This window comes from Equus asinus, unplaced genomic scaffold (assembly GCF_041296235.1).
Source record: "Equus asinus isolate D_3611 breed Donkey unplaced genomic scaffold, EquAss-T2T_v2 contig_4, whole genome shotgun sequence".
NCBI classification, from domain to species: domain Eukaryota; kingdom Metazoa; phylum Chordata; class Mammalia; order Perissodactyla; family Equidae; genus Equus; species Equus asinus.
Genome location: NW_027225071.1, coordinates 957,239 through 974,492, shown reverse-complemented (window position 1 = coordinate 974,492; position 17,254 = coordinate 957,239). Strand labels below are relative to the sequence as shown.

At 38.6% G+C, this 17,254-nt stretch overlaps 1 pseudogene; it reads right to left on the bottom strand.

The window, feature by feature from the left end:
* The window catches only part of LOC139043870 (sodium/hydrogen exchanger 9B2-like), a 51,527-nt pseudogene that overhangs the window by 14,578 nt on the left and 19,695 nt on the right, over positions 1-17,254 (bottom strand).

Below are 17,254 nucleotides of genomic sequence, written 5' to 3'. Positions count from 1 at the left end.
ATGTTAGCTCAGGGCTAATCTTTCCTCAAAAAAATGAAAATAAAAATAAGACTTGCATATCCTATTAGTTTGGAATTCATGTTATTTGTTTTACAGTGCAAGCTGAAGTGTACAGAATATAAATAGGAGAAGAAAATCCCAGGACTGCATTAACATCTTCAAGGTTTAGCTGTCTTCCTAAGCCTCACAGACAGCACTGACAGAGCAGCAAGCAGTTTTAAAATGGGGGTCATTTGCTAAATCACGTCCTTCACATGGCTCTGAGGGAGTGTTCCAGAATGTTTTCCCGTGACATTTTAGAGCACGACTTTCCCACAGATGGTTTCCTTTACCTGGTCACTGCTTGGGAAGTACTGAATAAAAAATCCAAGAAGAGCCCCAGCTGCCACACCAATTACTACCTCCAAAATGCCTCTGAGGACATTAAAAACCGTGGAACCTTAGACACACATAAAAAAAAATCTTCAGTCAGAACTCTAAATCCATAAATACAAAGACTTTACTTCAATCATCACACAAAGCATCTGATTACACAGAAGGAAAAGTTTACAGATATTTCCTGCTCTCCACAGTCTTAAATATATGTGACTTAAAGTGTCTAATAAAATGGGCCTATCTTATAAGAAAGGTATGCATTATTAGAGATAAACTTCAAAATAGGCATAAACTATGATTTGTGCACTTTTTTGTACATTTACTTCAAAAAACTTTACCTAAAGGGCCTAAGAAAATATGAAAGATAAAATTCATGATTCAGAGCTAATTGGTATGATATGCATAGGCTGGGTGAGTAGACTGATCTAGTTTTCAAACAGCCATTTAATAGCCTGATTTTTTTGTGTGTGAGGAAGGTTGACCCTGACCTAACATCCGTTGCCAATCTTCCTCTTTTTACTTGAGGAAGATTGTCGCCGAGCTAACATCTGTGCCAGTCTTCCTCTATTTTATGTGGGACACCGCCACAGCATGGCTTGAAGAGCAGCGCTATGTCCGTGCCTGGGATCTGAACCCACGAATCCTGGGCCACTAAGGCAGAGCACACGAACTTAAACCATTACCCCACAGGGCTGGCCCTACGAGCCTGATTTTAAAATAACAAATGTACACTGATTTTAGTAGGTTTGATATGTATAGAATACAGGAACTTAATTTGAGAATTAAAATCAAGAATCTTTTCTTACTATGATGAGTGTAAAGGACTCATTCCTTCTTGAATGTTTATTCTAAAAGCAAACTGAAAACAAATTATTTTTGAAATTGCTCTTAGAAGAATCTTTATTTCTTACTCAGCTTCTTTGAAATAATAGAGAGGTAAGTAGAACCAATATTTTCCCCCATATCATACAGAACTTAGGAAACTTTAATTAAAAAAACTTTGTGAACACATTGTGCAGAAAATTATATTAAAGTTGCTCAAAGGGGCCGGCCCAGTGGTGCAATGGTTAAGTTCACACATTACGCTTTGGCGGCTAGGGTTTGGCAGTTTGGATCCCGGGTGCAGACATGGCACCACTTGGCAAGCCATGCTGTGGTAGGCGTCCCACATATAAAGTAGAGGAAGATGGGCAAGGATGTTAGCTCAGGGCCAGCCTTCCTCAGCAAAAAAGGGGATTGGCAGCAGATGTTAGCTCAGGGCTAATCTTCCTCAAAAAAAAAAAAAAGTTGTTCAACACATAAAGCCCTTCTTCACACACTATTCTAAGAAAAAATGTACTAACTAGTTATTGTGGGTTTTTGTCATTGTGGTTTAGAGTACACAATATGTCACCCCAAATATGCCACTGGGGCATAAGGATTATTCTGAGTTGAAGGCAATTGAGAAGAAGCAGATATAAGAAAAGCTCTCTGCCCTCTCACTATTTGCCCAAAAGCAGGACATACATTCATAAAGGTGTCCCCTCTCCTTTTTACCAGGAAGGACAGAAGTTAATCACTGAGACAACTTGGGACACTTATGGGCCCTTATCAGCCCCAAGACAGCACCAGAGGAATTCACATCACAAACTTTGCTAAAACAAGCCCTTATCTACCGTTAGGTCCCCATATGTTTCTTTTCCCACAATTTGCTGCCTCTAGAAGCTCAAAGCTCCTTTATCTTGTGCTTCTCCACATAATTATTGTTCTTTGCTAAAATGCTGAACAAGCCCAAATTCTGACCGCTCCTTTGACTTACTCATCTTTGAGGTCTTGTGTAAGCACAATGCACACGTTAATAAACTGTTTTTCTCTTGTTAGTCTGTCTCTTGTCAGTCTGATTACAGGGCCCCAGTCAACGAACCTGGTGTGGGAAACGGTTTTTCCTCCCCTACAGTTTCAATTATCTCTTGTATTTAAAAAAATGATTACCTCTGTAGTAGTTTTATTTAGCTAGGACAGCTCTCTATTAGGTAATAGTGTGACTGTCAAAAACATTTATCTGTGATAATAGTATACGTTGCAAGATATTACAGTAAATAATTTACTATAAATGTGTAGAAAGTAACTAACCACTTTCAGTCTCCCGTATAGTAAGATTGTTTAAAAGAAAAAAAGACTTCTTGGGCCCCACCTCTGAAAATTCTGATGCAGTAAGTCTGGCCGGGCCTGGGATCCACATTTTAAAGAGGCTCCAGGTAGCTCCTATCCAGATGGTCTAAGGACTGCATTTAGTAGGGCAGGGCAGAGGGTACAGAGTATTGTCAAGTAGGAAGGTTCTTCAGGCTAGCCCCACCCCCACCCCCACCCCTCAGATTATGAAAACCCCAGCAGCCACTCCCCACGGCCCTCCCTACCCTGCTCCTGTGTGATTTTAATGCAAACTCTGTTGCTCTAAAGCTGTGGTTTCCATTCCCAAAGATTATGATTTAAGTGGCCTAAGGTAGGGCCCACATATGAGTATTTTTAAAAAGTTCCCAGGTAATTATAGTGTGCAGCTGAGGCTGAGAACTATTGTTTTAAAGGTGTATACCAGGAAGCAGGGAGAATGTACGATTGGACAGGTACAGTAGAGTTAAAATAGAGACAAGGGTGTAGATTCGACCTAATTGGTAATAGAGAATCCTTGCTGGTGCTTGAACAAGAAAGTAAGACTATCAAAACAATGCTTTGAGAAGATTAATTCACCAGTGATACACGGTGGGGACTAGACGTAAGGCAACTTCAGGGTGTGGGAAGAGGTGAAGTACTAGGTAATTGGCATACGTCAAATATAGTCATAAAATGGGAGGATAACCATGGGGCAGAGAGACTGAGAACACAAGACTTTCTAAGGTGTGTTCCCACTAAATAATCTGAAGCTAAACTTAGCCCACAATTACATTTTGTCAATAATATGAAATTGCAAATCTTATCTTCCAGTCTTGGAAACAGATTAAAAAGTGAACTTAAATGTGTGCTGTCCCAAAGGATAATAAAGGTGTTGAATAACAGTAGGGAAAAAATGCCTTAAGTTCCTGTTTTATTACTACTTAAAACAAAATATGTCTGTATCAGACAGTTATTAAGTATTAATAAGATACACATTAAAATAATTATTTCCCCTAAAATGTTAAAGACGAGAGAACAGAAACTGTCCCTCCCACTTGGACTACTTTGTCCTTTGTGCTCACTGAAACACCTGCTCACCCTCTGTGCGCAGTCTCGAAGGCTGACCCTCCCGGGTGGCTGCATGCAGAAGCTGTTCTCCTTCTTTCGACTTTGCTCTTTTGAAGCCCCCTCACGCACCTACCACAGTACTTGAGCATTTTATATTTAGAGGGTGAAGGGAGTAAAGACAAGAAGCCACTGGTTTCTCCTTAGGTATAGAACTAACTCTTGGAGTTGCTTTTTCTATTTTAATTTGCCTTAATCAATTATCAAGGAAATATGCCACACTCACAACATCATATCTATGTCGCTAGAGCATAAGAGAACAGCACACATGAACTGATCAGTTTACCTGTGGAAAAGGCCATGCCCAAGCACGTGTTGAAGCCAGTGGTGGCCAGAATGTCATCAAAGCTGCCAGCAGCCATGAGTAAGGTCGGGACACCTTTTTCAACACCATAGCCCCCTTCCTGCAAAAGGAGCATTGAAGGCACCACCACAGCTGGAGACACAGCACCTAAGACAAAACTAAGCAGGCAGCACTTTAAATATTTATGATAGCATCTTCTTCATTATTACTATTATTAGTGAAATTATAATAACCTCCACTCTTTCAGAGGTTACACTTTAGACAATTACAGTCTTTCAAAGGCAGTGAGGTCCCAAACAGAAACACACGCACAGCTACAAGTTCTACAGAACACTTCTTCTGAGCGTGGCCATGGACAACTTGCGTTGGGACTACGCAGCCTGTCTGAAATCTGTATTTACGGCTGGTCTGGGAGACCTAATGGGGTGAGGCCCCAGGAATCTGCCTTCTATCTAAACAAAACATCCACGGCATGAGGTTTGAAAAACACGGCCATGGACTTTTTGGATTGGAATCCAGTGATGCGAGGCCTTCTATCAGGACCTGGCATGTAAAAATCAGACAACAGATTAGAAGAGGAAGGCCATAGTGACAGTAACAGTGACACTGATAACGGCAGCAGTAGGATAGCAGAAAGCATTTATGAAGCTCACTATGTACCTAACACCATTTTAAGCACTTCACATATATTAACTAATTTAATCCTCACAACCACCCTATGAGGTAGCTACAATCATTATCTTTGTTTTGCAAATGAGGAAATGGAGGCACAAAGAGATTAGGTAATTTGCCGAAGATCACATACTGGAAAGTCAGAGCCGAGATTTGAATCTAGGCAGTATAGCTCGAGAGTGTTAACCGTGAGAAGTAAGTAGTTCTTACTTCTTGCCTACTTATCAGCACCAAATTATTATTATTTTTTTTAAAGATTGGCACCTGTGCTAACATCTGTTGCCAATCTTTTCTTTTTTCTCCCCAAAGCCCCCCAGTACATAGTTGTAGACTGTAGTTGTGAGTGCCTCAGGCTGTGCTATATGGGACGCCAATGCCACCTCAACATGAGCCGTGGGGCTGGCCCCAACACCAAATTCTTACCAAGTACTTTCATATTTATTTACTTCTTATGGCTCTTAAATCTTAGAAGTAGGAACCAGGGGCTGTCCCAGTGGCATAGTGGTTAAGTTCATGTGCTCTGCTTCGGCGGCCCAGAGTTTGCTGGTTCAGATCCTGGTGTGGACCTATATACTGCTCATCAAGCCATGCTGTGGTGGCATCCCACATAGAAGAACTAGAAGGATTTACAACTAGGATATACAACTATATACTGGGCCTTTGGGGAGAAAAAAAAAGAAAAGAGGAAGCTTGGGAACAGATGTTAGCTCAGGGCCAATCTTCCTCACCAAAAAAAAAAAGAAGAAGAAGAAGAAGAAGAAGAAAGAACTAACAGCAGGAGGAAAATACAGCAGAACAGATAATCATAAGAGCCTGGTGAAAGGAGGAGGAGGCCTGTGCTAGGTGTGGATCACCGTTGAGCATTCGTTATCCTTTGTATGGACTTTGAGGAGAGATCTGGCATCTCTCACTGGCATGGAATCAGGCATAATAAAAGTCTATTACTTCCTCAATAGTTTAAATTATTATAAAACTGTCAAAGTTAGCACCTACAAAGACATACACTATATTTTGAAGTTATAATGTTTATATGCTGGTATATTAATAGTCATAATATTATGCTGGAATATCTGTATTGTATTTTCTGATGTCCTTACGAAAATATTATGCATTCACTTGTATAGCGTCAGAGAAAGTCCTAAATGTCCGTGTGTATTTTCATACGACAAAGAAAAATCATTACCCCAGTATAAATCCCCATTGCCACGGCAAACCCATTAGGAAGTGGGCAAGAAGAGCAGATGAGCATGCCTCCACAAGACAGGGACCCATGGCTAATCTTACACAGACACCCTTCAGCTTCCTCAGGGCCTGAAATATAAAAATAGACATACGAAATAACCCTCTAAAGACACACAGAGAGAATGACATTAAATGCTTTTTCTTCAGTGTTCAGACTGTCTGGATCATCCATCATGAATTTTCCAGGTAATGAGTTTTATTTAACAAACATTTCAGTGTTCTAAGTGTTTTAGAGTTGGCTTATTAGTCCTCATAGCAACCTATGACACAGGGGATAATATTATCATCATTGTTTAGATTTTCTCATCCAAAAAGGCACAAGTTAAAGCTGTTCTCCAAGATCATGAAATTAGTGAGTGGTGGAGCTTGGTTTGAGCTCGGCCAGGCTGCTTTCAGAGTCTGTGCTCATAACCTCCACACTAGCTGATCTAACCGTCTCGGTGTTGGCCATATGTATAATTTGTGGCCCCAGAATGAACCGGATGTAAAGGCAATCCTCAAGAACATTCATTCCTGCTTTCAAAAGCAAACACGAAAAAAGCACACTTTGAGACTCATTCTGTATGCTAGGCAGTTTTCTGAGCCAGCATAGTTAGTCCTAAACACTCGTATAGGGCTTTCCACACCAAAAATATGATGTCTTCTCTCTCACAACCCTTATTTATAACTACGGCCTGTATCTCTGTCAGAGAAAAGGGGAGCCTTTATTCTTGGTGCTGTCCCTAGATAGACAGTAACTCCACCTTTCTCCAAGAGAGAGTATGGGAACATCTTTTGGGGACAGTCCTGTATGAAATAAATTTCATTCTGTCGTTCTGAATGCTGTGCAAAGTGTCCACATCCATTTCCTAAAGCTCAGTCATTCTAAATACTTGCAATATTGGAAGAACAAAATTCCAAGTCAATAATTAGAAATTTATACTTCAATACCTGTGGATCAAGCCCAAGGCCAGCACGAACCAATATGACAGATAGTGCTATGCTTCTCAAAGCGGAAGACCACTTCTGCTTGATCTGTACGTTATCATTGATGACAGGGATATTTCTGATGAGAAACCCAGCAAGCAGCATGCCTGGGATGGAGAAATCAAACAAATCTTTAGTTTTCAAATACAGAAAATATTTTCAGTACTTTAGATGTAGAAGAGACTATCCCAGGATTATAATCCCAGGAACCACTTCTTTTATGCTTAGTCCTTAGATGAAATTATGTCAAACTTTTGATGAAAAAAAAAATTACAGGAGCTAAGAAAAGGCTTTAATATGCAGATAAAAATGAAAGATTAGAATAATTAATAATTCATTAATAATTGAACCTGAAAGAGAGAAACAGGATGTAGTATTTGGGTAGAAAGTATGATCAAATTCTGAATATAAAATGTTTTAATACAAGGCCCAATTCAGTCATCTCTTTGTATGCAAACAGCAGAAAGATTCTAAAATTATTTACCATGCCAGATTACTTGAAATATCAATACCTATATGGGCTCTATTTTACCTATTTTCAAACCAGATAATTTAATAAAAAACATATAACCTGCTTTGCAAAGGCTTAGAAGTGAGTTATCATGAAATAGACATTGTTCTGTCATGTCAGCTGGTGGCTCTTCTTTCCTTCAGCCATTCAACATTTATCAAATGCCTTCGGTACTTTCGACACTATAGTAGGTATTAGAGATATTGCAATGAACAAAGGCTCAGTACTATCCCTCAACAAGCTTTCAGTCTATGGGGGCAACCTCAATTTTATGGAAGCATGAGGAGGCCTTATACAAGCTGAGACAAGGAAGGGTGAGTCAGCAGGGGCCAAAGAAGGGGAAGGGGAATGAAGAAGGGGCTGGAGAAGTTGAGAAGTTTCTGGGAGAAATAACAGTTTCTTCCAAGGTATGAAGGGAAAGTGTGACACATTCTGGGAACTGCAAGTAGTTGAGTGTGCCTGAGGAAGCCGGGTAGTTTGTCAGAGAATCCTGCCCTCCCTGATACCACATGCCCAGATAGGGGAAGGATTTCTCCTCAGAGACTGCAAGCCGTCCACACTCCGTTCTTCTCCAGCAGGACTCTTTTCTTACCACGTCCTTATATGGACCACACTTCAAAGGACTAAATAAATTTACTAACTTTGGGTTGTTTTATATGTAAGCTATGAGAATAGAGATGAATTACAAGTATAGCTTTTTGTGACTTGTTCCAGACACCATTAGGCAAGGAAGCATCTCTTCCAGGCATTTCTCATTGCTGCCATTTAATCTAGAAGAAGTTATGAATTCTGCAGTCATGATCTTTCTAGAATTTTTGAAAGTAAGAACCAGCCTACAATAGCTGTTTTTAAAAGAATAATAATATATTTGCTCATGATAAAATTAAACCATGACAGACAATGTAAAGTGACCAGTACATGTCCTACCCCAAGTGCAACTTTCCAGCTTCATTCCCCAAAGGTTTCCACTGTCCAGAGTTTTCTGTGCCCTTCCAGAAAGTTTCTCTACCTATTAAAGCATGCTTCTCTGTGTGTGTGTACGTGTGCTCTTTTGCACTGGACACAAATGAGAGCATGTTTAAATACCATTGTATAATCTGTTTCTTTTCCACTTAACAATATATCGTGGACATATTCCCAATGATGCACATATATATTTGCCTTGTTTTTTTTAATAGTTGGAATAGTTTCTCGTTGTGTGGAAGTACCATAATTTTTGGACTAAGTAAGGGACTTGAAGGAACTTTCCAGACTTTTCATTACAAACAGTGCTGAAATGAGCACAGTATTTATTAACTGCATGCCAGACCCTTACTCTACCCTGGTAATGCAGAGGCGAGCTACACCAACATGGGCCTTGTCCACATAGAGCTTACATATTTGTAGGTTTGTGCAAGTATATCCATAGGATAATTCTTAGCAGTGGAAATGTTAGGCTCCAGGGTACAGTGTATATCATTTTTATAGATATTAATGAATTACCAGCCAAAAATGCTGCACTAACCTTACATTTCATTAATTTGTCAACAGTTCTTTACTGAAACTTAAAATGTGAATCTAAACCAGCCCTAAATTGATTATAGCATACAACTACCTGAAATCAAAAGGAATAATAGTCTAATAAGAACTCACAAATATGTAGGAGTTTCTTTTGGAGTTTTGGAGGGGATGAAGGAGCATTTTTCATTTCTGAGATGAATGTACAAACAATTTCCCTGAGACAGTTCTGTTTGCCGATGGCCTCCGTTGATGTGGCCACCTGACTGTGATTAGGAAGGCGCCCCCTCTGGCCTCTGAGCCCCTGGGGGGGCCTTTCCCTTGGGTGTGGAGAAAAGAATACCTTCTTTGATAAGGAGTATTCTTCTTTCCTCCTTAATTTCTATTACGGAAATTTTTTAAAACATGCAAAAATTATCAATACATGGCCAATCTTATTTCATCTACTCTCAAGTTATTTTGAAGCAAATCATTATTGAAAAAAATTTCCAGCAACCCAGACCATCAGCAAAGGAAACAGTGTCCTAGGAAAGTTGTTTTCACATTCATTTTTGGAATAAAAAATGCTCCTTCATCCTCCATCTCTGGCAATTATTTCAATGAATTTTTAAAAATATGGAATAGGCAATCACCACACATGTCTGCCTTAACAAGTCTTCTTTATGGATTCAGATAATGTTTCAGTTTTAGATACTGGCCCTAATACGCTAAGAGCCAGTAAACTTCTGTCACAAACGTACCACTATAGAAAGGGATGGTAAGACACATTACGTACGTGACTTTTAAGAATGATTTCAGTGACCTCAGGAGATTTCATGTAATCACAAAGCCCAAGGATTTATCATTTTGCAACATGTGTATTTTGCTTGTTGCAATAACAGGCATGGAGTGGAAAAGAGAAGGATGAGGTGTAAAGGGCCTTTTCATGGCGTCTAGAACAGTAGTCCTCAACTTAGGTTGCATATTAGAATCACCTGGGGAGCTTTTAAAAATTCTGATACCCAGGGCTACTCCATTCAATTAGTTCAGAATCTCTGGGGTGGGTCCCAGGCATCAGCTTTTTAAAAAATTTCCCAGATGATTCCTACGTGCAGCCAGGTTTGAAAACTTATGATTTTTCTGTGGAAAGTGTGGTCTTTGAGCTTATTAGAAAGGCAGAATCTCAGGCCTCACCCCAGACCTACTGAATTAGAGTCTGCATTTTAACAAGATCCAAGGTCATTCTCTGGATAATAAAGTGTGAGAAGCTCTGACTTAGATGCAGGGGTTAGTAAACATTTTCTGTAAAGGGCCATACAAGAAACACTGCAGGCTTTGTGGGCCACATGGTGTCTGTTATAAGTTCTCAGCCCTGCCACTGTAGTATAAAAGCAGCCACAGACAATATGTAAATGAATGAGCATGAGTGTGCTCCAATAAGATCTTATTTACAAGAAGAGATGGTTTGCCAACCCTTTATCATAGCACACAGGCATATTTAGAAACAGCCCCCCTTTTGTTTTTTGGTGAGGAAGATTTGCCCTGAGCTAACATCTGTGCCAAGCTTCCCCTATTTTGTATGTGGGACGCCACCACAGCATAGCTGACAAGGGTGTAGTCCACAGCCAGGACCGGAACCCACGAACCTGGGCCACTGAAGCAGAGTGCACGGAACTCAACCACTACACCACCGGGCTGGCCTAGAAACAACCCATTGTCATAATAATTCAATTAAAAACTTTAACAAAAAGCACCCATGATAAACAATATGAATTAAGTGAAATAACTTGAATTTTACCTAAATTGAAAAATATATTGAGAAACAGTGTAGAGTAAGATGTAAATAATTCTACTTCTTTTTACATTTAGTTTCAATTGCTCACCACAAATTCACAAGAAAATAATTTTGGTCTATGTTAACCAATCCTGAGGTCCTCACTAATAGAAAAAAATTTTTACTTAGGAAATGTGTGTGTTGGGGGGGGTCTGGCCCTGTGGCTGAGTGGTTAAGTTCATGCACTCTGCTTTGGCAGCCCAGGGTCTCACTGGTTTGCATCCTGTGCACTGACCTAGCACCGCTCATCAGGCCATGCTGAGGTGGTGTCCCACATAGAGGAACTGGAAGAACCGACAACTGGAATATACAACTATGTACTGGGGGGCCTTGAGGAGAAGAAGAAATAAAAAAAAAAGAAGATTGGCAACAGATGTTAGCCGAGGGCCAATCTTTTGAAATAAAAAAAGGAGATGTGTGCAAATATGCATGTGTAAAAGGTACATGGTTTTTAAATAAAACTTAATGATTTATAAATCTGTGAGAAAGGGACACAAAATGTCTTTTGTGGTATACTGAAAGTAGTACACTGAAATTTTGTAATATGGAATTTTTAAAAGAAACATTAAAGATATAATACCTAGTTTTAAGACTAATTTTTACGTGTCGTATCTGCACAGTTCTCATGGCCTCTGGAAGAATAGTTTTGTAATACATGTTGGAACTTCACTCGTTTGTCAATGATGTGAGTGACTGACAACATATTAAGCCCTGGGCTGCAGCATTTGCTGATTTCTGTATTACAGATACTTCTACCAGGGCTGATGTTAACCTACCAACCTGACGTCATTGAACGTGGAGCTGGGAACAGATGGGCAGTGACACACCGTGATATAGTATTTCCATAATCTCAAGAGGAGAGATAAGAGGAAAATGTAGTAAAATAATTAAGAAGTGATTGGTTTTGAGTATTGCTCTTGTGTTTAATGCAAGTTATTTAATTGTAAGTATATATAATTTAATTTTCAAATTGCTGTTTACCAACTGGCTCATAAAACTCATCACAATTTAACAATCAGCTTTAAGGGCCAGCACAGCAAATACAGAAATAGTTTATTCCTTTATTTCCCAAACTACTATTTTAAAAATATGATTTACTCTGAAGGACACAGGAAGTGTTTGGTACTTACCAAGAAGAGGAGGTAGTGGAGGCAACGTAGGTAACTTAATGAGCCCCAAAAGTTTCCCTCCAAAGATGGCACAATAGAACAGGATTATAATTCCAAATAGGTTTCCTCCAGGAAGACATTCACTGCCAGTAATTGACCACACTACAGCCCACAGAAGAACAAGGATGGTAACTGAAATAAACCAGGAAAACTTCTATCAATAAGTTGTCATATGTCGGTTTTGATATAATCTAAAAGTTTTTAAAAATAAATACTGAATACACATACAAATATTTACAACCATGTGTAAGTTTTGAAGAACACCAGTGATATGAACAACTGGGTAATTACCAACCATCTGAAGAAATAGGATACTACCAGTGCCTTGAAGGCACCTCTGTGTTCCTCTTAATCCCATCCCCCATCGCCTTCCACACTGCTACAACTACTACCTTGAACTTTTTTTCTTTTTACCATTCCCTTATTATTCTTTTTAATTTTACTATAAATATATCAGTAGTTAATAAAAAGAGAAACAATCACTATCTTTAACCTCTTCACAGGAGCATGAGAATACTTGAACAACCACACTCCCCTATTTTAGCTCTGCCTTGAATTAAACATTAGCATTGTTTCTCTTCTATGTTGACGTTTGTTTAGAATTACTCAGATACTTACCTTTTTGGGGGGGCCATCATTCATTGTGGCACCTCAAACCTTTCCTCTGGGACAATCATCTGGTTACCTGAAGTATTTGCTTTAGTAGAGGCATTTCTGTTAGAATGCAAAATATGTTTCCCTGTTTCAAAAACCTTGTGTTCTACAAAATCAGACACTGAAAACAAAAAGACTTATGGGAAAAACAGAGTTGGAGCAGACGACCCAAAACTCAAAACTCAAAACTTGTGACCAAAGCACTAAAAAACAGTAACAATTCTAATACAGTATCAGCACAGTTAAATCTCTACTGACATCGCATCTAAAGTCAGTCTCTTCTTTGCAGACTTAAACCCTGGAACCACACTTCCTTTTTCCCGAGATGTAGAATCTTGAGGGCATTTGCTTTAAATAGAGAGCAGCTCCATCAAAATCTTATGCAGATTGTAGCTTATTCATCAAACAAAGGTTTGTTTGTTTTTAACTGAGGGAAAAGTGTTGGCAGCTTCTTCACCTGTACTGTCAGCTTCTTCATCCACGTGTGGTTTCATTAGATAGCTTAACATTGTGGGAAGTTTAAAAAGTCTTTGAAGCCCCTAAACCAGCAACTAACTGCCCAAAAAGAACGCACTTTCACAGAGATTTCAGCTTTTTAAAAGGTCCTCAAGTTGATAAGGCTTTATCTTTAATTGTAAGAAAACATCTATCTGATTTTTGTTTTCAATTCACTTTGTATTCACTTGCTATTGCTTGATGATGAAAAATACTAAGGTGACAGGAAAAATTATGTACAAAAATGCAAATTCCATCTGGCACTCACACAATTCCCTCTTTACCATCGCATAAGAGCTAATTGATGGTACAGAAACTCTCTGTAGCAAAGCATGTTATGTTTCTCATAAGGCTCTGTTGGTAGTAAAGTCTTAGTTTTGTCTGAAATTATCTTCATTTTCATTCTTAAGACAGAGTTTTTCTGCATATACAATTCTAGGTTGAGAGTTACTTTCTCTCAGGTCCTTGAAAATATTACTCTTTGGCTTTCTGGCTTTCATTGCTGCTTTTACGTCTAATTTCTGCTTTTTTAGGGAATTCTTTTTCTTTGGCTGTTTTTAAGATTTTTTCCTTTTCTTTGGTTTTCTGCAATTTCAGTTTGATGTATTTAGGTATGACTTCCTTTCGGTTTGCTTGGGATTTAAGTTTTTCACTAATTCTGGAAAATTCTCAGTCTTCATTTCTTCAAATATTTCCTCTTCTCCATTCTCTATTCTCTTTTTCTGGAACTAAGATCAGACAGTCATACTCTTCTCCATGTTGCTATCCCTCATTTTCACATTTTCCATCTTTGTGTGAACTGCATTCTAGATAATCTCTTCAGATCTCTTACTAGTTCACCAATTCTCTTGTCACTTAACCCACTGCTTCATCTATCCACTGAGTTTTACATTTCAATTACTGTACTATATCTTTCATTTCTAGAAATTCGACTTGGTCGTTAGCAAAATGTTTGTTTATTTTTTAAAAATAGTTCCTTGTTTTGTACTTATATTTGCTATCTCCTCTTTAATTTCTTTACAGATACCAAAAATATTTTCTATTTTCTGATAATGCAAATTTTTGAAATCTCTGTTTCCTTGTGCATGTTGTGATCTTTTAAAATTTGTTGTGACAGTGACCTCTTCCTTGGAACTTTACCTTTGGGGATTGTTGGAGCCTTAGGTTGAATGTGAGTTTTCCTGGATCGGATCTGCATTTGCTTCTACCATGTGCTTAGAAGCTTCCAATCTGGGATCACTTTTAGATATATTTTCAGCTTGTGTTTTTTATGTGAATTTGGAGCACAGATCAGCATGGAGTTACACATTTTTAGTGGGACGCTCCTCTCCCCCAGCCAGCACCATAGTTGAGATAGGTGTGGGTGCAGGCCCCATCTGCAGCTGCCACGCTGGGCTCCAGCTTTGTGTGGGTGAGGGAGGATGAATGCTCCTGAGACTTCTGCCCACCTGGACCAGCTCCAGCGCAGCCCCCTATGCTCTCAGGGCCTCAGAATGACTCTCAAGCTCACAGGTGTTTTGCAGAAGCCTCCAGGGTGAAGGCCAGCTTGAGTGCATATTTATCTCCTCTGCTCAGTTTGGTTTTGGTGTCCAATGACTTCCTGTTTTCTTCACAGAAAAAAGGTACATTTAAAAAGACTTAAAATACTGTTTTCATCTTGGCATAAGTGAGAGAATTGTTCACTGAATCTTGTCTACCATACTGCTAGAGACTGAATCTAATGCCCCAGTTTTTACATCCTCACAGAATTCTTCCTGATTTTCTAGGCTTATGATGATGTTACAATGAAATAAATAACTTAAGGCCTTCAGTATTTTCCAGTTGGCTATAGGGGCTGAAATTTCTATACAGTATTGAAGGTATAATGGGAAAGTAGGAATTACCAGCTACTAAATTTTACTGTATCACAGCATGAACCTGATTTTATACTAAATTCAGCAAGGTAGTTTTCTACTTCAAGACCACTTTTAAAAAAAATCTCTAATTTTCCTTTCCTCTCCCATACTCAAAATTCAGTTCTAAATACACAGTAAATATATGTGTATAAGGTTTCTCTAAATCATCTTTAATTTAGTTAATAATTTACTTCTCATTTATGATTTTGGAAAATCATTTTTTCACATGTAAGATTGACTTCTTAAGACAAATACTTATGTATTCTGAATGGGCACAGGAAGGAGTATAGGAGAAAGCCCTCTTGTGAGCCTCAGGAACAGAAGTACAGAAAACAAGAGAAGAGGTGCTCACACACGTGAGTCCACTTCTCAGGCAGCTGATGGACAACGATTACAGAACTCAAAACAGTGAGTCTCCAGACCACATCGTTCATTTACACCTTTCCTATGTCAATCTGTATCAGTTTTCCTGTAAATGTTTTAACTAGAAATGTGCCATAATTTGAAGGGTAAAAGTTTAAAAAAATAATAAAAAGGACAGAAAAGGTATTAAATTATCTGTTGCCTTATGAACTAGTGTACATTTTGGAACCTGGTTTTCTCCATGTGTTTTAAATAAAGTTTGAGATTTTTTTCTCATGCTAGTTTAGAAAATTAACTAATTTCAGTAAAAACATATCCAGAGTCTAAAGTATAACATACCATTGTTCCAGTTGAGAATGGTAAAATGTCTTTCATTTTCATTTCGTGAGCTTCAGAGCGTACATACACACACAGGTACATTCACACACTTCTTTTTTGAACAAAAAACAGCATTACTGAATCTGAACATCCATTTATTAATCAAATTGATATCAGCTTAATGTTTGGCTGCCTCCAAAGACCAAATCCATTCCTAAAAGACAAATATACCCCAACTCTAACAATATCCAAAATTGTGCTGAGATAAATTCTCAAGGAAAAATCTTCCAAATATTTTTTTTTTTAAATTGAGATTCATAATAGTTTGCATCATTGTGAAATTTCAGTTGTACATTATTTCTTGTCTGTCACCACATAAGTGCTTCCCTTCATCTCGTGCCCACCCTCCAGCCCCCTTCCCCTGGTAACCACTGAACTATTTTCTTTGTCCATGTGTTTGTTTATGTTCTGCATATAAGTGAAATCATATGGTGTTTGTCTTTCTTAGTCTGGCTTATTTCGCTTAGCAAATAATACCCTGCAGGTCCATCCATGTTGTTGCAAATGGGAAGATTTTGTCTTTTTATGGCTTAGTAGTATTCCATTGTATATATGTACCACATCTTCTTTATCCAGTCATTGGTCGTTGCGTACTTGGATTGTTTCCATGTTTGGCTATTGTGCATAGCGCTGCAATGAACACAAGGGTGCATATGTTACTTTGGATTGTTGATTTCAAGTTGTTTGGGTAGATACCCAGTAGTGGCATAGCTGGGTCACATGGTAGTTCTATTTTTAGTTTTTTGAGGAATCTCCATACTGTCTTGCATAGTGGCTGCACCAGTTTGCATTCCCGCCAGCAGTGGATGAGGGTTCCCTTTTCTCTACATCCTGTCCAACATTTGTTGTTTTTGGTCTTGGCAATTACAGCCATTCTGACTGGTGTAAGGAGATATCTCATTGTAGTTTTGATTTGTATTTCCCTAACAATTAGTGATGTTGAGCGTCTTTTCACGTGCCTGTTGGCCATCTGTATATCTACCTTTGAAAATGTCTGTTCATATCCTCTGCCCACTTTTTGATCGGGTTGTTTTTTTTTTTTGTTGAGGTGTGTGAGTTCTTTATGTACTTTGGATATCAACCCCTTGTTTGATAAATGATTTGCAAATATTTTCTCCTAGTTGGTGGGTTGTCTTTTCATTTTGTTGATGGTTTCCTTTGCTTTGTAGAAGCTTTTTAGTCTGATGTAGTCCCATTTGTTACCTTTTTCTTTTGTTCCCCTTACCCGAGTAGACACGGTATTCAAAAAGATGTGGCTAAGACCAAAGTCAAAGAGTGTACTGCCTGTTTTTTCTTGTAGGGGTTTTACGGTTTCAGTTCTTACATTCAAATCTTTAATCCATTTGGAGTTAATTTTTGTGTGTGGTGAAAGATAATGGTCTACTTTCATTCTCTTGCATGTAGCTGTCCAGTTTTCCCAACGCCATTTATTGAAGAGACTTTCCTTTCTCCATTCTTTGCTCCTTTGTCAAAGATTAACTGTCCATAGATGTGTGGTTTTATTTCTGGGCTTTCAATTTTGATCCATTGATCTGTTTGTTTTGGTGCCACTACCACGCTGTTTTGATTACTGTAGCTTTGTAGTATGTTTTAAAGTCAGGGTTGTGATACCTCCAGCTTTGTTCTTTTTTCTCAGGATTGCTTTGGCTATTTGGGGTCTTTTGT